Consider the following 23,335-nt stretch of genomic DNA (forward strand, 5'->3'; position numbering starts at 1 on the left):
GGGCTGGAGCCGGAGCACCTCCCGGTCGAGCGGAGGCAGCTGCCCCCCGTAGAGCTCCTGCAAGCGGCTGAGGGGCCCCTCCTGCCCGAGCGGCAGCGGCCGCTCCCCGTGGAGCCCGAGCAAGCGGCAGGGTGGGATCCCAAGCACCTCCCGCTCGGCGGGCGGCGGCCGCTCCCCGTAGAGCTCCTGGAAGTGGCTCGGCCCCTCCCGCCGGGCCGGCAGCGGCCGCTCCTGGTGCAGCAGGTGGAAGCCGCAAGGCGGGCGCCGGGCGAGCAGCGGCCGCTCCCCGGGGCGCTGCTGGAGGCGGCCGGGCCGGGGGCTGCGCAGCTCCCGCCCGTCCGGCAGCGTCCGCTCCCGCTGCAGCAGCAGGAAGCCGCTGGGCGGGCGCCCGGGCGGCAGCGGCGGCCGCTCCCGGGGCAGCGGCTGGAAGCGGCCGCGCCCGTGCCGCCCGTCCGGCAGCGGCCGCGCCCCGGAGAGCTGCCGGGAGCCGCGGGGCAGGCGCCTGCGGCGCTCCCGGCCCGCCGCCGGCCGCCGCCTGTCGGCCGCGCTCCGCCGCCTGAGGCGCAGCAGGAGGTCGGGGCGGTCGCGGCGGAAGCAGGGGCTGCTGTAGTGCAGCCAGCCCCCGGCATCGCCCGGCGCAGCCGCGCCCAGCCAGCCCGGCACCTTGCGGAAGCCGTAGCGGTACAGCTGCCGGACGAAGCTGCGGAACTGCGTGGCCCTGAAGGGGCGCGGCACCGGCCCCGCCCCAGCGCCACCGCCCCCGCGGGCGGGGCCCGGGCCGAGCAGCTCCCGCTCGAAGAGGCAGCGGTCGACGAGCAGCCCCCGGGCCCGGCTGTCCCAGCGCACGGAGCGGACGCGGGGGCTGTTCAGCAGGCGCCACAGCTTGGCGGGGAAGGCGCTGGCGCTGAGCCCGGCGGGCAGAGGCAGCTCCGCCATGGCTCTGATCGCCGCCTGTGGCCGCAACGCCCGCGGCGCAACGGCCGCGGCTGCGCCGGCGGCGCGCGGCCTGAGGGGGGCGCTGCGCTGGCGCTCGGCGCGGCCCTGGCGCGGGCCGGACTTGGCGGGGACGAGCGCGGCAGAGCCGGGGCTGCGGGCACAGCGCGGGCGGGGCGGCTCCCGGCGCTGGCCGGGCTCCGCACGGCACGGCACGGCACGGCAGGACTCGGCGGGCAAGGCGGGCAGGGAAGGGCAGGGCAGGGCACTGAGAGCAGCGGCGGGCTCTGTCCCCACGCTGCATCCCGTGCCTGGGTCACCATCGGTGACAGAGAGGAAGGACATTGCTCTGTCTGGGCTGGGGAAAGGATGAAAAGAGGGCATTAGAAAACATTCATTTGGTCTCCTTTCCAGCAGACTGGCTCTTTTTATCTCCCATGTCTGCCTGTCTTTGGCGGAGTTGGCACATTTCTCATGATTTGGGGTCAGCTACAGCAGCAGGAAGGGGCAGCAATTTTGTCAGCATTGTCATCCAAGCTAAAGTGCTGGCCTGTGGATGGATGTTGCTTTACCCAAGGAATTGTAATGCCTGGGCAATAAGACAATGTTGCCTCATCACCCTCCCTGGTTTTCCCCCTCCTACTTTGATTCTTTTTGGTGCTGAGGCAATAAGGAAATGCCTGAGCTATGCTAAAAGCTGTAGCTGTGCTGAAAGAAGCATTTACTTTGTAACAGGGGATGGGAATGAAGCGCTTTCCTGAAATCAGCAAATTTAGCAGAACAAGCTAACTGCAAATGGTAACCACTTGGTGTTTGAGCAGACAATCTTGTAGACTCTGCAGAAATGAGAGGTGAGAAGTTCAAGCCCGAGGAAGCCTTCTGAGCCCTCATCCAAAACAACCAGCAGGAGAGTGATGACCACCTTGTGCAGAAACTGCAAGTGTGCCACAAGGGCTTTTTAATCGAGTAATTAGAAAATATGCTACAATGTGAGGTTAAGAAAAGTTAATGTGCCCATGAAGTAAAAAAAAAAAAAAAAAGTATAAAACTAGTACTGTGTGAATAACGGGCGAGTGAGTTTGTGGTGGAGCTATCCCCCTCACTGCTGGTGATGAACAAACCAATACCTGCCCTATGGACCCCAACTATGGAGCACTGTTTTATTACCTACTTTTTGGGCACCAATTAATGGCCTAGAGTTGTGGGGAGGTCACGCTGGTGTCTTCCCAGATGGTGTTGCACTTTTCTTTCCTCGGCAATCACCTCTTCTTCCCCCCATCTGGGGAGAGTTCCAAAGCAAATGCCTCCTGCAGCCAGCTCTTGTCACTGTAGAGTGACAGAGGAGACCTTGCAATGGAGAGAGACTCCTAGAGCTGCTGTGGAGAGCTGAAGGGGGAAGCTTTGTCCCTCAGCCTTGAAGTCTTGTTGGGGAGCTGCTTGTGCTCTGGGGGACGCACACCAATGGTGTTTATCCATGCCCTGCAGGTTCATTCCTGAGCTTCCTGACGTGCCAGAGAGACATTGGGGCTGTCATGTTGGGGAACAAATTTCAATCTGAGAACTTCTTGAAATGCTTCAGTTTGGTTTTTTTTTTAGTTTTTATGAGGGTTTTTTTGTTGTTTTGGGGTTTTTTTTTTTTTGTTTGTTTCTTTTTTTTAATTTGTTCTGGGTTTTTTGTTTTTTTTTTTTGTTTTTTTTTGGTTTTTTTGTTTTTTTTTGTTTTTTTTTTCCCTGCAGAAATATTGCCATAATCTTTTGCTTCCAGAGAATCTTCTCCATGTCTTTAGGAAACTTCCCTCTGCTAGGCTCCCAGATCAGGCCAACTCCCAGGTTCCTTCCCACACTGAGGTGTAGCCCATGCTCTCCACTCTCCAGCTGGAACAGAAGAAAGCAGAGAGTTTGCTGTTGTGGGAGAGCAGCTTCTCTTTCCTGCCAGCTTTCCCTTTGGGACAGGTCGGTGTGTGCTCATTAGATAAAGGCAGGTTTAAACTCTGGAGGAGTTGTGTTCCAAACTGCTCCCTCCTCGAGCTCTTCTGTGGGCATCCTTGGACAAAAGGCCTCTTGGTGGGAGCTCCCAGTGGCAGGTTAAGGAAGGAGGTTGACATTTCAGGGCTGTGACTGCTGAAAGCAGCTGGTTTCCAGAGGTGTCCAGAGCTGGGAGTGGCTCCTTTTCTCAGCTGCCTGCAGAAAAGGAAGTTGCCAAGTGGGAATTTCATTTGCAGAGATGGCCATCAGGGGTGTTTCCCAAGAGAAGGGCTGGCAGAGAGGCAGGTCTGGTGCTAAAGTGGCTGTGTGTTTGTTTTGATGGTGGGGAGGGTCAGAGATGCAGACACAGACACCAGCTGGAGGAATAGTGTCATTTACTGCAATGCAAAAGTGCAAGAAAGAGTCAGAAAAGGAGAAGCCAAGCAATGCACCCCAGCATTATTACAAAAGGTTGCCTCTAGTGGTTAAGAAAGATAATCAGCAGATATCCCAATGCTTTCCCCTTCATCCAGAGCGGCACATCAGCTGGGGGAAGCTGTCCCAGCCAAGCCCTGGAGAGCCACGGCCGGGAACTGGGAAATCCTGCGGAGCCTCCACCTTTGGCGGCCACGAGGCTTCCGAGTGCGCTGTGAGAGCAGCCCGGCTTTGACAGTACTGGACAGGCAACGTGACAGAGCTTCTGCTGGGGGACAGCTGATTTCATTCTCCTCTTGGTTTTCTCCCCAAGCCTGCCCAGGGCTCAAGGAGGAGCCAGGGCCAGGTGTGGCCTTGTCCATTTTCCTAAAGCAGAAAGGTGCAGACATGTTTCCCCAGTGAATGGATGCATTGTTCCTTTTGATAGCAATACTTGGTTAAGAGCAGATACACAGCACATTTGGTTGGAAGGGTCACCTAGAGGGCAGCTTTGGCTCAGGTCCTGTTGTTGATGCTTCAGCCAGAGTCTGAAGTTCAGGCTTCAGTCCTTCAGTATTTTGTGGTGCAAATCAATGCTGTGCAGAGCTGGAAACAAACAAGTCTGTCTTTAGCACATTTGAGACAGGGAAGAGGATTAGCCCTGCAAGGCCAGGCTAGGGCCAAGAGCAGAAGGCCAGCAGCCTGCATTTGCCCCCAGGGAGCCGTCCAGAGCAAGAAGCCACTCCTGGCCAGGGGCTGAGGTGCCCGAAGCTGCCTCCCCGCTGTGCAGCTCTGCAGAGCCCGCGCAGCGCCGGGTGCTGGGCAGCTGGGACAGCCCGGCTGCCCTGCAGCACAAGGAGTGTCCCAGAGAGAAGCTGCTGCCCTTTGCTTTGCAACTGTTTCACAGAGTCCTGTCATTAATCCACAGAGTCCAATATGTTTTCCTTTTGTCTCCCAAATGTAACCCAGCTGTTTGAGAAAATGGACTGGTGTAGCTTCTGCTGGTGGTGGTGCTTTTGTCTGCAGGTGAGGGCAGGTGATTTGAGCCAAGGGCAGAGTCCACTGTTAACATCCCAGCTTTGCCAAGTCAAGGAAATGTCTCACAACTGGCCTACTGGTGCTCAGCAGTTTTCCTAGTTTTTGGAAAGCTTTGACCTTAAGAAACCCAACAGATTTTCCTCCATGAGGATACCAGCAGTAGCATGATGCCAATTTTTTCCACCTCTTCTCTGTGTCTTTGGTGTTTTTTTTGAGAGTTCCTCAGTGCCCGACAGGAATGAAAGGACCTGTGATGATGTGATTTGAGAGCTCTGTGTTGTTCCTTGCCACGTGAGTGTACATGGCAAGCTGGACACCCCACTCATGGTACTGTTGAGTTAAATTCATCCCAGTTCTGTGCAAACAGCAGCCCCAAGGTGCTGAGGAGAGCAAGGACAGTGGGTGGATGTGCATGCACACAGCCAGGGCTGATTGTGTAGGCAGAAGGTTTTGGACTGCTGTACATCTTCACTCTCCCTGGCTGGAGGAATATATCAGATCTATACAAAATAAAAATATTTCTCAAAATATATCAAAATGTATCACACAACACATAGGAATTGATGATATATGTAATTTATCATCTATATACTACATATTATATGTTAGAGGTCATTTTGGGCAGACACTGTAGCCTGTGTGCACAACCCTGCAGGCAGAACAATGGACATTCTGTGGATTTTGAATCACGCTTGCAAATGCTCTGTGTACGTGCCTGATAGCAGAAGCATTCTGCCCTTGGGCAACCAGCATTAGGAAGTTTGCCAACTGCATCCAAGGGGAAAGGATGTTGAAGAACATGGTCTGAAGATGCTAGCAGAGGATGTGAAGATGTTCTGCTGATATTGCTGACAAGCTAAGCTACATGACCAAGATATGTTAAGAAATGCTCTTTGTTTTATGCACAGTGCTTTGTTAACCAATTGGATGTGTCCCCATGCCACCTGAATCCTGTGTTATGACATAAATGTACCCTTAGATTAGTCGTAAACGAGCATTGATCATACTTGTATGAAGATTCAGTCTTTGACTCCAGAGGCTCCTCTCCTTTTTCCCCCTACCCCTACTCTGTCTTTCATGAATTATGCATTTTAATATAGATACTATAATAAATAAAGTATATAAAATATAGACTTGGTCTTTTTCTAAGCCATTGCCTGTGGGTCATACAGACCATCTCCTGGTGTTACTGCATTTGTGTATTCTGGTACTACTTATTATAGCATCCATGTCCCTGGGAGTTCCTTCAGGGAACTTCACACAAAGGGCTTCCATCATTTCAGTGCCTTTAGAACTTGTTCCTTCCCAGTTCTCCAGCCTCCTCCTGGATTTTGGAGCATCTCAGCGCTTGTGTCCATGGCCCTTCCTTCATCCCCAGCCTGCAGCAGTCACAGTCACTGCTGCCTCCCCCTTGCTGCAGCTCATTTGCCCAAGTGCTGCCAAAGGCAGCGGAGCTGGCTCAGGATCCCTGTTGGCTTCTGGGCTCTGGGATGAGCTTCAGGGGGACACTTGGAGCTCTTCCTAAAGAGCTGCCCGTGGGATGGGGGGGTGGATTTGTCCTCCCCAGGTGGCTCCTGCTTGGAGTTCTGCTCTCAGTGGAGTCCCGGAGTTTTCTCAGCAGGCCTTGGCAGTGAGTTCTGAGCCAACGTGTGGCTCTGCTGCCATCCCAAATCTGCGCTGCCCTTGCCCAGCCTGAGTGCAGGTGGGGCCTGTGCTGGGCATGGCTGGGGATTTCCATGGCCCAATCCTGCAGCATTTCCATCTGCTCCTGGCTTTGGGTAGCACACATCTACAGTTCCTTCAATTGAATCATTGCATTTATTGCAGATAGTTACACCTGCACTAGAAATGTACAAATATGCAAAAAACCCTTTAGTTTAAAAATGAAATTTGTTTTAAATTACTACACTTGTGCTGCCAATGTATAAACATGCAAATATCAATTTAAGTTTAAATTTAATTCTTTTGAGATAATTGTGCTTTGTAAATATATACAAATATCAACTTCAGTATAAAAAATTAGTTTATTGCAACTCTACAACTCACTATACACAAATATGAATTGAAGTTTAACAATTAAATTTTTTACATATTGCTACAACTGTACAGCCCATATACAAATACAGGAATATCAACATCCCTCTCTACAGAATCTCAGATCCAGAACTAAATAAATACAATTGTAGAACTATGCAACTCCATATATATTTAAGTAAAGTAAATACATATATATCTATAAGAATATATAGATGTAAATACGTATTATGTATTTTATTCCATATGTGACATATAGTACACACATAACAAACATATCTATAAATATACAAATATCAATGGATTAATAAAAAAATCCATACAACCCCAGCAAAAGAACTACACAGCTACAAAAATGTACAAGTATGTAAATATAACTCCAGATGTAAACAGATCAATACACATGCATCAATATAACAAAATACATACATAGATACCTACACAAATATCAGTCAATGTATGTAAATATCCCTACACTTGTAACTATCCAAGTCTAACTCTACCCATCCATAAACAGAACCAGATCAGGAGGGATTGCAGCCCCCCATGTTCCCAGGCTCTCCCTCGGTCTCCTCCTCCCGTGCAGAGCAGCTCTCCTGGACAGGGACAGCAGATGGGACATGTGGGAAGCAAAGGGAACACTGAGTCAGTACAGGGACGTTTCCCTTGGCAGCAGCTGCACTTCCACCAGGGAAGAGGAAATGTCAGAGCCTCCCCAGGAGGGTCAGAAGGAAAAGCAGCCGAGCGGGCCAGGCTGTGGTGAGCTGTTCACTTCTTTCAGGCATCCCAGTTGCTCTGGGGGAACTCCCTCATGTCACGTTATTGAACCACCTCTGCACTTACCAAGACTGTGGCCCCCAAATCGAGCAGTATTTCTGTCTCCAGCTGCTTGCACCAATGACAGGGAACGTCCTCTGACAGCGCTGGGGCACAAAGTTACCTTCCACAGCTCATCTGACAGGGCCTTGTTCTTCCTCTGCTTCCTGTCTTTCTCCTTATCTTCCACTTGGAATTTTTGCAGCATTTCTTTTTCTTTCCCCTTGATCAGTGCTAAAATGAACGTTTCTCTTCCAAGCTTGAGTTAGTTCAGTGATCCTGTCAAGCATTTTCTCAGGAGGTTTTCTCATGGAATTGAGTGTTCATTTCAGCAATTTTGGTGATTTTCTGTGTGATTTCTGCAAGTCTCCTGTTCCTTATTGCACCACTTGGGAAGGTAGAAAGAGAAAAAGGATGTTTCTGTATGTCAGTCCACTAGTGGAATATTCATGGGTAGAGAGAGTGATTAGCTGCATTTTACATGTACTCCTAACCTGAAAGTGCAACAGGTGACTTGGGGAGAAATCAAAGCCAGATCTCTCCTTCTACCAGCCTGTATTCAAATGTAAAGTAAATGGAGCAGGCTGAGAATGTTAGTGCTCCATTAGTGCATCCATAGATTCCTGCTGTGCCTGGGAACCTGATGCTCGGAGTCTTCCGCGTTTAGGGGAACTGCATTTCAGGGAACTGCATTTCAGCAAAGAGAGTCCCTGTGCACAGGCGCCAAAGGGAAGAGGGTCCCACGGAGAGTCGGCTGAGGAACGACACTCACAGCCCATGTGGCTGCATGCTGCTCCCCTTTGTTAAGCAACTTTGGCACATTTATCCTTCTCTAGACACTGTCTCACGCCACTAATGCTTAATGCTCCTTGGTTCAGTAGCTGCATTCACACATGTATGTTAATTACTGATTGGCTGTCACACCATAAGCATCTTTAGCTAAGGTGTGCCAAATTAGCAGTTCCCACTTGTGTGTGCTTGGCATTTGGTTTCATCTGGGCACAATGCTCCTTCTTCCTTGATGCATCTGTTTGAGGGCAGCACATGGTCTGTCTTGTTCTGGGGACAGTACATGGTCTTCAGAGTAACTGTGTAAACTGCAGACCAGATTTTCCAATTCTCACAGGAGAATGTCATGGCCTCATTCAGCCAGGAATCCTTCTACATTTTAGTAGACCCATTTTCTGCAAGGCCAGAGGCTTTTCCTTGTCAGAAAAAAACCCCCAACCAAACAAACAAAAAAAACACCCAAAACAAAACAAAAAACCAAACAACAACAACGAAAAAAAAAAAAAAAGATCCTAAAGAATCACCTCAAGTAATAATAAAAGAAAAACTACTAATAATAGGGATTCCTTTTGGAATGTCATCAGATAGAGATTCTCATTTCAGAGCTGAAACAGTACAAAAGTTATGTAAAACACTCCCTGTTAAATGGGACCTACTTAGCCCATGGAGGTCAATCCCAGCAGCAAGGCTGACAGAACAAATCAGAGTCTAAAAGCAGAAATGAGTAAAAGTGGCCAGGAAAACTCACTGAAGTGGTCACCAGTGCTTCTCCTTGCTCTCTTGAGGTCCAGAATTCCATTGGTTCTAAAGAAAAAAGTGAGCCCATGATAGGAAATGATAATTTCAGTCCCTTCTTATCATCTTTGTGGAAAGTGCTCTCATCTTTCCACAAGTTTCTGCTGTGACCATCCCTGGTGATTCAGGCACATCCTTATCAACCTGGGAACTGTGTCTTATGCCAGAAAGCAGAGCAACAAGCCACTTAAAGAAAAGTGGAAAGGACCATTTGAAGTGTTCCTAAGCACTCCTGCAGCAATAAAAGGGGATGGGATCAGTACATTGATACACCTGCCCCCAAGGGAAGACAGCCCCAACACATAAGGGACTTGAGGGGGAAAATGTAGATGAGAATTTGAAGCCTCTATTTGTTAAAGCATGGAAATAAAACTTTCTAATGCAGTGTAGAGTGAGCTAGAAGAAATCCCATCAAGGGAAAGATATGTCATGAAGGGGTAACTATGAAAAGTCCTCAGTCTCAGCCCAGCCTGGGCAGCAGCACTCTGGCACGCTCTGTCAAGCAGCAACAGCCAGCAGGCCCAGGGGAGGCAGCCCAGCACAGTTCACCCCATGCCCCCCACGGCAGCGTCCCTGGGGCTGCTGCACTGCAGAGCTGGAGGAGCACCCCCTGAGCCAGGCAAAAATGGACCCAAGTCTCAGGGTTTAGGAGGTGACATTTTCTTGAACTTGGCTTGAAGGAGAGCAGAAGGGCAACAACTGCTCAGGTGTTCAATCACAAAACACCCCAAAGGCTCTCAGGTACAGGGACTCAACATCGTTGGATTGGAGAAAATGGAGGAATTTGTAGAATGCTCTGCAAGGAAGAAAGGGGCATTCCCAGCCACCTTTGAGTGTTCCCAAATATTATCCTCCCTCAGACAATTTCATATCCTTTCCCAAAAGAAGATTATGGTCTTGTTGCTAACATGTCCTCTTTTTCAGCTGAATAAATAAATGGCAGGAAATTTAGGAAAAGAACTAGACATCAAAGTCCCCATAGGTCTGTGCAGGAATCAACATCTGTGTCTCTCTAGAAAGACAGGTTGTGACTGACTAGTTTGGAGAAATCTACGAAACTGATAGCGATCCTGAAGGGACACTGGAACGGAATTTCTCTTTTTAAACCTATTGTAGTACCTTGCCTCCAACACTTCTCCATGTCTTTTACAAAATCCTTACAGAGATCTGGATCTTCCCTGGCTCATGACAAGGTGAGGCCATGATCTCCAAGCAGTCCTGAGAGCTGCTTCAGCTGACAGCTTAGAGCAGCCCATGGGCACTCCTCTCCAACCCTCCAAAACAAGGTCATTTGGGGTGGAGGTTGTCCTCTATGCCTTCCACCCCTTAAGGCAAAGATCTTAAATTAACAAGAAAATCAGAAAACAGGCTTATTCTTATCATAAAGAAATTCCATTTGCTACAATATTTTCTTAAATTGTGCACAATTTCATAATAGATGTACTGGGCTTCCATTCTCTACTGATAAGTTTCATTCAGTGGACAGAGCTAAGTCTTGAAGAGATTATCTGACCAGAAGAAAGACTCTCCAAAGATGATAAAACTGATGATAAGAGAAGGAGTTAACAGAAATGCAACTTTTTTATTGCTAAAGTTCAAGACTAAATTCTCTAATCTTAGACTAACTAATCCTACATTTTTAACAAATAATCATCTCCTTATTACTAACTTGAGGAAACCTAAAAACATAATTTTCTTTTAAAATAAAACAGCTGGAGCTCATAGATGTTCCTTTGCTGAAGCAGAAGACTGGTGCCAGGACTCCAGGACTTGCTGCTTGCCAAATTCAGATATTCATTGCTGAATGTGGGACAGCTTTTTGTGGAGCCACTGGCACCTGCTGTTCATCTTGGAGTAGCTGGGGCTATCCTATGAAGGAGAAATCAAAAGAAAATTAGTGTGTGCCAACATTTCTGCAGAGTTTAGAATTTCATGACCTTTCCTACAAAATAGCCTTGAGGCACACTCAGCTAGTCCAGTCTGGCTTTATTCATGTAAAACAGTAAAAATACACTCAGTTTATCTTTTGAGCTATTTTTCTCTGTGAGCCACCGCCCTTGAGGGAACTTTGCAAACTGAGGCTGTTATAATGCAGACCGAAAAACAAACTCTAGACAAGTCAGAAACGACAACAACAAAAACCCAAAGCACATCAGCTCCTCAGGAGGCCAAAACTCATTAATGCTTAAAGTAACCGGTGGGAGTCAAACTGTCCTCATTCCCGTCTCCCTGAAATCAGCAGGTGTGAGGTTTATCAAGCTGATGATACAAATCCAAGATGAAGTGGCAATGAGAATAATAGATGCCACTTCCCAGCACTCTCACACCAATGCTTCTGATCCTCTGGGCCTGAAGACCTGGATTGTTTGGGATGACAAAGTCTCCCTCCACATGGAAATGAACATTTCAAAGCATCCTGAAATGAATATTTACAAGCCACAAATCCCTAACAAGTTGAAATTCAGTACCAGGACAGACAACAACTTGTGCTAGGGATGCATCCCAGGCCAGATACACCAACCAACCTGTGTTAGACAGGTTTGAAAAGAAAACTACAGATGCCTTTCAACATTTTGAGAGGCACCAGAGAAGCAGTAGCCTGCACTACTGGCTTCTGCCCAGTGACATTTGCTGGCAAGAGCCCTGGCACAGGCCTCACTGCACTGCTGCCCTGCAGGGTCAGACCTGCCCTCAGCCTGGCACGGAGCACCCCTGGCTGTATCCAGTGTGAGCCGGGGCCCTGCTGCGCCTGCTCCAAAGGCCGCAGCTGCCCCAGAGCCCCAGAGCTGCAGGAGGCCTGGCTGCCCCTGCCAACATCACTGCCCTGACACAAGCTGCCAGCAATTTCCAGGGCTTTCTACCACACACACACTTCTCCCTCCTCTCCTGCAAATGCCATGAGGGGATGCAGCAGCACTGCTGCAGCTGAGCCTGTGCAGCTGCACTGCAGGAAGGGAAGGGCCCGTCCGGGCCTAACCCACCTCGGTGTTCATCTCAGCACTTCCCCCCACCTGGCCCATCTCCTCCTTTACCTTTCTATCTCCCTAGTTCACAATTACTTGTAAATAACATCTGTAGTATTAACTCTGAAATATGGTCTTGCTTGCACCAAAATTCGAACAGAGGCTTCTCTTAATAATCAAATTTTACTCCATCATTGTCCACACTGGAGTTAGGAAAAGCAGCACATTAATACCTTCATTGAAATCCAAGGGACACTACTGCTTCAGCCTCCCCAGCTCTCTTCACATCTTTTTGGACATGTTAGTCCTCTACACATGAGTGCTGGCATTCTAGAACTCCAACATTTGTCTTTTTTTGAACCTAAAGGGTGCAGGGGAATGGATCCCAGACTTGGAGGCAGGGTGCTGGCTTTGACATCCCATTCCATGGGGATGGCTCTGACATCCCTGTAGAATGGGATGTCAAAGCCAGCACCCAGGAAGAAGAGCAGCCACCAGCTGCTGCCTGGATGTAACTGGGCTACTGCTCAGTTCTCTGTTTCTTGCTCCTCACAGGACTGATAAAGCCAGAAGCTCGAGGCCGTTTCTGCAACAAAAACAAAATAATTCATTCTTCTATGATCACAATCAGGTTTTGCTCTCCATTCTAAAAAAGCAGCATCTATGAATTGGCAAAGTTTTAAAATGCACTATTTTAAATTAAAAATAACTGTCAAACCTGGAAGACCTGCAGGTAAATATCTGCTCTGCTGCATTCCTACTTTCTCGTCTTAGCACTTAGCAAGTCCTTCTCCAAGTCTACTGCTAAAAGGCTTTGGGAAGTAGGCACTCCCTTCAGCAGCTCCAGCAAAGCCTCCCCAGAATGGGGATGCCAGGTAAGTTTTGACTAGGTCCCAATTACTGCTTGCACACACCAGGAAAAGACTCAGCTTTTGCTATCAAACACCCACATAATTTGTTACAGAGGAACATGGCTGTTTTAGAGTTTTATGCATTAAAAACAAGATTAATGCTTCACTATTACAACCCCTGAGTACAGGATATTATGGTTGGTTGTGAATTCTCATCAGGATGAACACAGACACCAGTCACATGTCCAGAAACTCTTGTGCATTTAGGTACATCTGTCTTAAATCCAGCAGGCTTACCCACTCCGCAGACTCAAAAGCTGTTGGCTAACAAGTCTTTAAACTTGTACAAGAGAGTTTCACAAGTGGTTACCAACGAGCCCTTGCTGTTGCTCAGGGCCCTTCAGTCATCTCTCAGCTCCTCCCAAGGAGCTTCTCAAAGGTGCTGCCTCACGAGCCACAACAGACGGCCACAAGCTCCCCACAGGCACAGCAAACCTCAGGGCCAGGGATGGAGTAGAACAGGACAGCCGTGCTGTGCCCAAGCAGAGGGAGGGAGGAGAGAAATTAAGGCAGAGGAGAGAGTGAGGGAATAGCACCATTCCGTAGGTGCTGTGTTTGTCCAGCCATGTGGATAGTGCAGAGCTGGGGTCAACAATGACAGTGACAGAGAGACAGAGGGAGAAGAGAGCAAGAGGGCCCCATCTGCCCCAGCCTGGTGCAGCCTCTTATGCACAGGAGATTTTTCATGCAGTTCTGTCACACAAGCAGAGCCAGCCCTTTGAGCCCTTGTCCAGGGAATGAGTTGAGGGTGGGGGCTGAGCTCAAGTCTCCAGGCAGAGTAGAAAGTTGGATCAGGACAATGCTGCTCCACCCCTGCTGGATCCTCTCTTCTTATCACAAGCTTGAGGTCACAGCAGTGTGTGGCAAAACATGCCCAGGCCTGGTCCTGCACATTCCCATCACAGCTTTTACATCACCAGCAAGTCTGCTAAAATGTAATACACAGTGCAGAATGTTAAAAATGCACAAAATACCTGAGCAGGTCTTGCTGGAGCATCTGTCTCAGAAGGCCTTGGAGATGTCGCTTGGCTGCTGCTGGTGGGGTTCTGAGATGGAGCTGATTTTCTATGGATGGTCCAAGAGTTCATGTTAAAAAGTCTAAATATCAACTGTCACAGTTCTTTCCTTGCAGGGAAAACAGACCTTCAGTGTCAGGACTCAAGGGAAAAACATGAAGCAGAGTTGAGGGAGCTTTAGGCAGGATATCATGAAAACATTCATGGCCCTGAGGGTGCTCGAGCACTGCAACAGGCTCCCCAGGCCAGTGGTCACTGCAGCAAGAGCTCAAGAACAGTTTGGACAACTCTCTTGGGCACAGGGTGTGATTCTCGTGGTGTCTGTGCAGGGCCAGGAGTTGGATTCCATGACCCTGGTGGGCCTCTGCTGGTGCAGCATATTGTAAGAATCTAGGCTTTATTTCCAGGGCTTTTTTCTGAAAAGGCTCTTTTCCTTCCCCAAGAGACTGAACTTACCTAGAAAGTATTAACTTCAAACTCTTTCTTTCAATTTTACTGTAGCCAGCCAATCAGTCTGAAGGGTTTGAAATAGCTGTTCTTTCAGACTGAAGGAATTCTCCTTTGCATTCAGGTTGGCTACCTACAGGCAGATGTTCAGGAAAACAAAACTTCATTACACCTATATGCAAACTACAGAAATCTAAAGGAGCTACTTCAGCTGGGATGGCAGAACATGGCTCTCATCATGTTGTGAATGTCTGCAGGGTGAAAAAGCTCTGCCACTGCCCTGGGCAAACACAGCAACAAACTTCACAGGTTCAGAGAATGAGTTCTTAAAAGTCATCCTGTGAACAACTGAAACTGTATCCACGTTGAATTTGAATCCTTTGCCTAGGCTCCAAAACTCTTTTTCTTAGCTAAAGAGGAAATAATCCTATTTAATATAATAATGCTTGCATAATTCAGCAACAGCTTAGGTGCATGGGGAATATTTAAAAATGAAAGAAGGAGCTACTGCATCTTTCCATGGGTGTGCCTCTGATGAAAGCCTATCAGAAAGAAATACCAGTGGAACTTACCTTGAAGGAGTATTGGAAAAGTCTCTAATTTGAACAGTGAGGAAGTAGTAAAATTAGGAACAGCAAAACAGCATAATGGACGAATTGCTGGCACAAGCTCCATGATCTCACCTGCTGAAGGATCTTTCCAAGGGAATCCTTGTCCTTTGGCCTGACTCCATCTCTCTGCAGCCGAGCAAGTAACTCTGGCTCCTTGTAATCCCTCAGAGCAAGCAGATGAATCACCCTGTCCCTGTAGGGTCGGCCGTAAACAGCAGCGCAGCCGCTCCAGTCGATGTCTGCAAGTCTCACAGGCACCATCCTCTTCTTCTCAGGCACAGGACCTGGATTGTTCTGTTGGGCTCCTCTGACCTCTGCTTCTTCTCCTAAAGTGAGGGAAAACCAGAAACAGAGAGTTCAAATTGCAGGTTTGCAGAAGGCAAGGTAGTTGATTCCAAAGGATGCACCAAGAATGTTGAACCTCTATTGGCTGGGCATTTACAAATCTAAAAGAATCCAAATAGTAAAGCATTAAAAAGAAACAGTTAGTAAAATGCCTGGTAAAGGAGTGATACTGGATGGGAGGTTTTCATGAAAAATTCTTTTTATGCATGGTGCTTTTATATGATTTCCCCAGTTTGTAAGCTCAAGCATTGGCTATGTCAAGAATGGCATGGACAGTGGGAATATGTGCACTCTCAGCAAGTTTGCCCGCACCAGAGGCATGGGATGCCATCCACAGGGACTGGGACAAGCTTGGGAACTGGGGCCCTGGGAACCTCATGGGATTCAACAAGGCCAAGTGCCAAGTGCTGCATCTCTGGGGTTGGGACATGCCCGAGGCAATATGCACCGAGGCATACCTGGGGATGAAGGTGGGGAGGACTTGGAGGTGCTGGTGGATGAAAGGCTGGATATGAGCAAGAAACCATATAGATATCCAGTAAAAAAATGAAATGGAAGCATATCTGAAAGGGGTACATCACTTTAATACCCTTTGAACTTGGATTGTGTGACTCCTTTTCTGCCTGGGTCCTGAGCTCTCTGCTCTTCTCTTTGGCTTTGATCATGGCAAGCATTTCACAAAAATCCAAAGGATGGGATTTTTTTACCCTGTCTTGTTCTGTTTACTCACCTTGGACTTGAGAGTCTTCCCCTGCACCCTGGCAGACACTGGCAATCCAGAATGTGTCTGAAACTTATTTTTCTGTTGTTCTTCAGGGGTGGAAGTGGAAATGGATCTGACATTTGTAGACATGTTCAAAATTGAACAGGATGTGGAAGGCAGGTCCAAGAAAGAAGGAGAGTGGCCACCAGCTGCTGGCTGGACATCACTGGGCTCTTGGTCAATCCTCTGCTTCTTGCCCATCACAGGATTGAGAAAGTCAGAAGCCAGAGGCCGTTTCTGCAAAGATGATCCCGATTAGTTTTGCTCCCATTCTGGAAAAGCAGCATTTCTGAACTGGCAATGGTTCTGTAAAAGAACTGCGTGCCTTTTTGGGAATGACTGGTTTGTGTTGATTATGGAGCCCCAGTTAGGGACTGTTGGAAAAGCCTTTGTATGAATCATGAAAGGAATCCATGGAGGCTGTTACACTGGACTCTGGAATGTCCAACAGCCTTTCCATACCTTTTAAAGGTTATTGATGACAACCCCTACTCTGGAGATACCAGATTTGATGGAACCCAATGCACTGTTCATCCATGAGTGCCTTTGCCCTGCACAGTAGCCCCATATTTAGCTCAAAGAATGGGAATGAAGGAAGGAGGCCTGTGGTATTTTGGGCGTATTTCTCAAAAAATAACTGAACAATGTACTCAAGGCATGGTCAATGAGCAGGAACCACCATGTTCCTGATTGATACAATATATTTGAAAATAAATGGGAAAGAAAAGTGACAGTTTATGTGCTGCAAATGGTTATGTCTGGTTCAGCACATAAAGGAGGTCACTGGTTATCCCTGAACAGAACTCGAAAGTAACAGGTGGTGCTCCTGGAACAAAAGATGTGGTGCTAAAGACAGCTACTGCCTTGAACCCTGAGTAAAGGTTACAAGTTGCTGGATTTGTTACAAGAATGCTGATTGATTTGATATCCAGCAATCTGGCATATCATCAATCAGAAAAAGGAATGTAAGAATGGGAGAAGACTAGAAGTCCCCACTCTAGGTGGGACTGGCTTTCCTCATGGCTACCAGACCTTTAAAGGCTTACAGAACTATTTCTAACCAGTGCTGGAATTGTTGCTGTTTGCATTTTTTTGTGTGTGATAATTCATTGTATGTCAGCTTTCATGAGATGTTTTGTAAATATTTATAATAACAAATATTATTGTCCTAGAAAAGAAAATTAGTTTTATAAGTGAGACTTCCAAGACAAATCTCAAAAGGATCTGTGTGAGGGATTGTTGCAAATACCTTAGAAGGAAGGAGTGGGTAGTGGAACTCTGAAAGCTCTGAAACCCTCTATGTCCCAAGCCAAGCCAGAGCAAGACAGTTTCCTCAAGAACACATTCTGCAGCTCAGATAACCAAGATGAAAATGACTACTATATGGAAGACCACAATGAAAGGTCAACAAAAGTCCAAAAGCTCAGTGAACACCCAGGGTCTCTAAAGATCCCCAGCAGACCCTCAGAAACTAACTCTGCAGACTCGAGCAATTTATACATATTTAATGATTTCTGAGAAATAGAATGCCTGTGTACTGCATACTCCAGTAAAGCACAGCAAGCTCACCCCAAAGTGTGCGTGTCCCCGCGGTGCCTGTGCCCCAGCAGCAGGTGCCACTTGGGGTCTGCCCGGTGTCTGCGTCTCTCTGCTCCCCCAGGGTCTCCCTGGCTCAGGAGATCCCCCGTTCTCCACACCTGACTGCTCCACTCTTGGCTGTGCCTCTCAGAAACAGGGCTCCTATTGCATGAGTGAATGCCTTGAGAGCCAGCCCCTCAAACACTTTCTTTGTCCTTGCTGCACATGTGCCTAGAGCGACATGCGGGTCACCTTCCTGCCACTTCAGGATGTGCAGAACTGTACTTAAGTGCTACCTCTGTTCAAAGTTTTCTGGAGGCAAAAAGGGAGCTGGGGCGGGGGCAGAGGGGCTGATGTCAGTAAGTGAGAGGTTGTCCTCAAGTCCCTTTTGCCGGGGCAGATGCCATGGGGGTCTGTCACCCAGAGCAAGAGCCAGGACCCGCAGGAAGGATCCTGTGTCCTGGATCCGGCCAGGAGGGTGATCTTTGCAGCAGCTCGGAGGAGCACGGCCAGGACCTTGGGGTAACTGGATACCACCTGCCACGCGGCAGGGGCAAATGGAAGGGTTTGTTCTTCCTCCACCTGTGTGCTGTAAGTCACGGGCTGTGCCAAGTTCTGTGTGGAGAACGATCACGTGTGACTCGTTCGCCTCTGGTACACTCTCCTTTTAGTGTTGTTATGACCGTCTGTGTTCTTTTTTCACTGCTCTTTCTAGTAAATTGTTCTTATCTCAACCCGTGATCTTTACCCATTTGTGCTCTTCTCTCCATCCTGCCACAGGGAAAGTGGTGGGGAAGTCAGTGAGGGGCACGTGCTCTGAGGGGTATCAGTGTGAGCACTCAGCTAGGGAATACCATTCCTACACTGCAACAATGTGGAAAACTCAGTTTCCTAAGGTACTTTCCTTGGCTAGTCCTACAGGGAAATCAGCCTGCTGAAAAGCAACTGCTGTCATTGAACAGAAAGCCTGCTAGGTGACACCTGTTTTAAAGCACAGATTTAATAAAGTTACACAGGAAGCAAAAATTAAATACTGCCAAATCGTCTTTATAATAATATTTTAAATTATTTTGAAATCCAAGATGGGAGAAACTCCTGTGAATTTTTCCAATGCCACAGTGGCAAATAATACAAAGAATGTAAAGCAAATTACAACTGAATATTTTCAGCCCCTAAAAAAAAGTTAAGCAAAATAGCAGAAAGAGCTACATTTCAGCTGCATTTCCAAAGCAGATGGTTGACTTTAATGCTTAAGGCTACAGAAGGGGAAATGAGAGAATCTGTGTGTTGAAAAAAAAACCAAACAAACCATAATGGAACTGTGTAAATGCATTCTGCTCCTCCCTGAAACGGAAATTGTCATATTCAAAATATCATTGAAAGTTGAGGCCAAAATTTCAAGCGACTTGATGTCAATCAGCTGTGTTAAATCTTTGAAGAGAGCATTACTGGTCTGGTTTCACAGGCGCCTGAATGAATGATGAACAGAAGATCTGTACATTCCAAATGATACTGTCTTGGATAAGTCAGATTTTCCAAAGATTCAACAAACAGGTTTGGGTTTGGTTTATTTTCTCCCTCTAAAAAGACCTAAAAGAGTTCATGCACTTGCTTAGTTAGGTCAAGGTTCTGAAGGGTCACTCGGCCAGTATTGAGGTCACAGACAGCAGATTCCAGAAAGATGTCCTTGATTTTCAGACTTTTCACAGACAAAATACTATGAAAGAAAAAATTGAAATGAATTGAATTCAGACACTGCTTTGCTCTCCATGAAACCACAAACCCACACTCTACCCTTCTCATCAATACAAACACAGAAACACTGGCAGCCTTGGTTGGCAGAAGATGGAAAACTGTCATTTCCAGACACTCACTGAGAGCAGTCAATGTGAAAGCCCCGCCCTGGGTTTCACAGCCACTCCCCTCCTGTGCCCATCCCTGCAGGGCAGGCCCAGCATCAGGACGAGCTGTGGAAAGAGCTGGTGACAGTGGCAGGTCCCTGTGCCCAGGGCAGAAGGCACAGCACCTCTGCTCCTGGCTGGAACAGGGGCCACTTGCCCAGCTAGACCTGGTGTCCCAAAAAGAGGAGGGGCCCTGGCCCCAGGGCTCTCCCCAGCCCTGCAAGAGGCCAAGCCACCAGCAGCTCTAGCAGGGCTCTTGCAACTCTTTACTCAAGGAAAAGGAAATCAATTGTTATTTCCCTCACACACTCCCTAGACACTGGTTTCTCTCCCTCCTAATGCCCTTTCCCCTTCCCCTTGTGCCCCCCCGTGGGTGACACTCCTGTGCTGGGGGCACAGCCAAGGGCCCCTGCAGTCTGAGGGCCATGGCAGCAGTGCTGCCTCTTCCCACAGGAAATCCTGCTGCAGCTGCCACACCTGCAGCATATCAGATGCCAAAGGCAGAGCGGGCAGCAGGAGCAGCTGCTCTCTCACAGGACCATGCCCTCAATCTTCCTATCCAAACATCTGGATACACAATGACTCCACAGCCCGAGGTAATCCAATCGGGGGCACTCCCCTCTGATGTTCCAGCCCAGAAAGTAGAACTAATTTCAGTCACCCGAGCTTTGGAACTGAGTAGAGCAAAATGAGTTAACATTTGAACTGATTCATTATACACCTTTGGAGTGCTACGGGCACATGGGATTTCTGGAAAGAAAGGGACCTTTTGACCTCTCAAGGCACATCAATCAAAAATGGAAAACAAATCTCAGGTACACTTGAAAGTATCCAGAAACCAGAGGAAATTGCCATCAGGCATTGCAGAGCACACCAAGTGGATAAGACCAAACTGGAATTGGGGAAACATTTAGCCAACGAGGCTGCAGAAAAAGACATGTTAGAAAACAAAGCTTTATCTTTAATACCCTTGCCAGAGATACCTCTCCCAGTAGAAAAACCAGAGTATAATGCTAGGGACTGTCAATTAATTGAAACTGTAGAAGGGTGATTTGATCCACAAGGCTAGGCACTTATCCCAGCTGGGCAAAGAGTAGTCCCAGAATCACTCTTGTGTGAAAAAATGGATTGCAAACACAAAGCCACTCGTTGGAGTACTGAAAAACTTTGGAAACATTTGCAAAAAACTTTAGCTGGGTCTGAAATGGCTCAGATTGTACAACCAAGACTCTAAAATGTATAGTTTGTAAAAGAGACAACTGTAGCACAGCTCATAATGTAGTGCTAAGAGCCATAAAATCTGGAGGTGTTCCAAGGGAATAGTGCCTGATGGATTTCACTGAATTTCCCAGAAAATGGGGGTATCAATCCCTCCTAGTTCTGGTGGATACCTTTTCTGGGTGGCCAGAAGACTTCCCTTGTCATATCAACCAGTCTAGGGAAGTGGCTGAAATACTGTTGAATCAAATAATACCTAGATTTGGGGTACCTTTGGGAATGTCATCAGATAGAGGTTCCCACTTTCTTGCAGAAGGGGTACAAGAGGTTAGGAAAGACTTGGGAATAGCTTGGGATCTTCATGATCCTTACAGACCGCAAGCTAGTGGCAAAGGAGAGAGAATGAATTACATAATCCAACTGAACTTGGGTAAAATATGTCAGGAAAACTCCTTGACATGGTTCAAGCCTTACCCATGGCTCTGCTTTGAATCAGGATTCAGACATGGGGCACCAGCAAAATCTGGCCCTGTAAGCTGCTGTATGGTTGACCCTACCAAGTACCACACATTTCAGGAAACACACACATATAAGGAGAGGTTGATTTGAATAATTACCTCATTTCTCTTAGCAAAACTTTACAGGACTTACAGCGAGCAGTGGCGATCTCCAGACCAACAGGACTGGACATAGCAGTGCACAAGTTCCAACCAAGAGCTTGGGTGTACTTGAAAGGCTGGGGAAACTGCTCTGCTGCAGCCAAAGGACCTTCCCAAGTTCTGCAGACAATATTGCTGCATTGAAACAGACAGGGTAAAATCCTGGATACATTATTCTGGAATAAAAAGAGCCAAAGCCTCTTAGCTCAAGACAACATCTTGGAATTTGAAGAAACCTTTGTAAAAATCTTTGTGCTTTGTAACATCAGCTGAGCCTGCCCCCAGCCGGGCTGATGGGACCCTGTCAGCAAAGGAAGTGCAGGAAGCCTGGAGAGGAGGCACCGGTGCTTGAGGAGGCTCTGTGTCCTGCCAGCTCAGCAGAGGACTGGGAATCCAACCAGCTGACTCCTGCACTCCGTGGGAGCATTCCCTTCCTGGCCAGGCTGCGCTGAAGCTGTGCTGTGCCTGGCGCTGTGCATTGCCCTGGCGCTGTGCGTGCCGCACGGACAGTCCCGTTTGTGGCTCCGCACTGCCCGAGGCTCTCCCCCCTCACACAGGGCCCCGCCCCGCCCCGGGCGCCCCCTGGCGGCTGCCCGGCCCCGCCCGCCCCGCGCAGGCGCGCTCCCTGCCCATGGCGCCGCCCAGCGGCAGCCGCCCCTCCCTGCAGGCCCGGGCCGGGATCGGGCCCTGCTGCTCGTCCTGTCCCTGGGCTCCCTTCTTTCCAGAGAGAGGAAGGCTCCAAAGGAAGCGTTTGCCAGCTGTGGCCCTCTGCTTTACTCTGTGGGGCCGAACGTCTCCCCTGAAGGTGGCCCTGGTGCGTCCATGAGTGCTGGTGCAGGAAAAGGCCCCTTCCTTCTGCCGCCAGCCGTCATCAGTGGCTCAAAAGCAGCGCCCAGCTCTGGAAGGAGAAACAGCCCGTGGCACAGTGGTGCCATCCCTGCCCAGACGGGGCTTTCTGCCCCAGCAGCAGCAGCAGCAGGGCTTGCCTTGGCTTCACCTGGAAAGCCAGAAGCGTCTGTAAGTCAGCAGGTTGCCAGGCTGCATCAGCTCCTGGTGGGGGTGAATCCTGCTAGCTCTGACCATTTCCAAAAGGTTATAAAGGCAGCAGTACAGACATATATGCAGAGCAACCAGCGTTACATAAATGTGTAAAACTGTGTGGGTTTTGTGGCATTCTTAGGGCTGTCTTGCTGACAGTGCCTCCTGCACAGCTTGTGTGCCATGCCATTGCTGGGCCAGCCTTGTCCCCAAGCTGTCACCCCCAGCCTCGTTCTCTGGCTGCTGTTGCATCTCAAAGCACAGTTGCCCAATTGCTGAGTTCCAGCTCTCAGGCTGGAGCACCAACCCATGCTGTTGCATGTGAACGAATGGTCTGTGTCCACTTCATTGTGCTGGCAGAAGCCACTTTTGCTGAGACACAGGACAAAGAAAGTAAGTAGAGGAAAAAAATCAGTTGGAAACTCTTGTATGGAAAATCAAGGCGACTGACATTGTGGAGAGGGAGAGAGAAGGATTCATCTGACTCCACTTTATCAGAAGGCTAAATAATTACTTTCTTATACCATACTATAACATTGCATCTAAACTGAATCTGCCACACACTCACCCTTGCTCACAGCTGCACAGAACTGCATCCACTCTGATTCTCTCGTGTCTGTCTCGTGGCAGTCCCGACACACACATTCTCCTGGCCCTGATAGGCCAAGGGAACAAAACATCCTCACTTTGGGGAAACAATCTCCATATTGCATTCTACTTTGGCACAACACAGTCATAAGAATTGTGTTTTCTCTTTCTCTGATGTTCAGAAAATGTGAAACCCAGAAATATTCCTGGGAAGAATTGTGCCTTGCTTTTCTCTATGAAGAGAATGTGGAAACACTCTTGGGCTGGGGCCAGGCTGCTGGAGCTTTCTGTTGCTTTCCTTTGAGGAAACAGCAGTGTTTTGTGAATGGTGGGCAGAAAACGGTATGCCTGGCTCTGGGGACTGTTTTGTAAGCAGTGCATGTTTGAAACTGTTCCCTGATGTCTAGCCTGGAGGAATTTAGGGTCACCCAGCAACATATAAAAGCTTCAGGATTATGACACCAGTAAGGCACAAATGTGGGGTGTGCAGATCCACAGGCATTCCTCATCTAA

General features: G+C 48.4%; 1 long non-coding RNA gene across 4 annotated transcripts; it reads right to left on the bottom strand.

Annotated features, from left to right (window-relative positions):
* Nucleotides 1-10,346: 10,346 nt before the first annotated feature.
* On the bottom strand, nt 10,347-21,673 carry LOC135291685 (uncharacterized). 4 transcript variants are annotated; one of them, XR_010354439.1, is made up of 3 exons: nt 15,808-21,181; nt 11,981-15,058; nt 10,347-10,653 (listed from the first exon to the last, which is right to left on the bottom strand). It is a non-coding gene; the product is annotated as an uncharacterized LOC135291685 (long non-coding RNA). The 4 variants fall into 4 exon arrangements; XR_010354436.1 differs by lacking the exon at nt 10,347-10,653 and adding an exon at nt 21,189-21,673 and having other exon boundaries at nt 11,601-15,058; nt 15,808-19,135; XR_010354438.1 differs by lacking the exon at nt 10,347-10,653 and adding an exon at nt 21,189-21,641 and having other exon boundaries at nt 11,601-15,058; nt 15,808-16,077.
* Between the last annotated feature and the right edge of the window lie 1,662 nt (nt 21,674-23,335).

The sequence above is a fragment of the Passer domesticus genome, unplaced genomic scaffold, assembly GCF_036417665.1.
Source record: "Passer domesticus isolate bPasDom1 unplaced genomic scaffold, bPasDom1.hap1 HAP1_SCAFFOLD_102, whole genome shotgun sequence".
NCBI lineage: Eukaryota > Metazoa > Chordata > Aves > Passeriformes > Passeridae > Passer > Passer domesticus.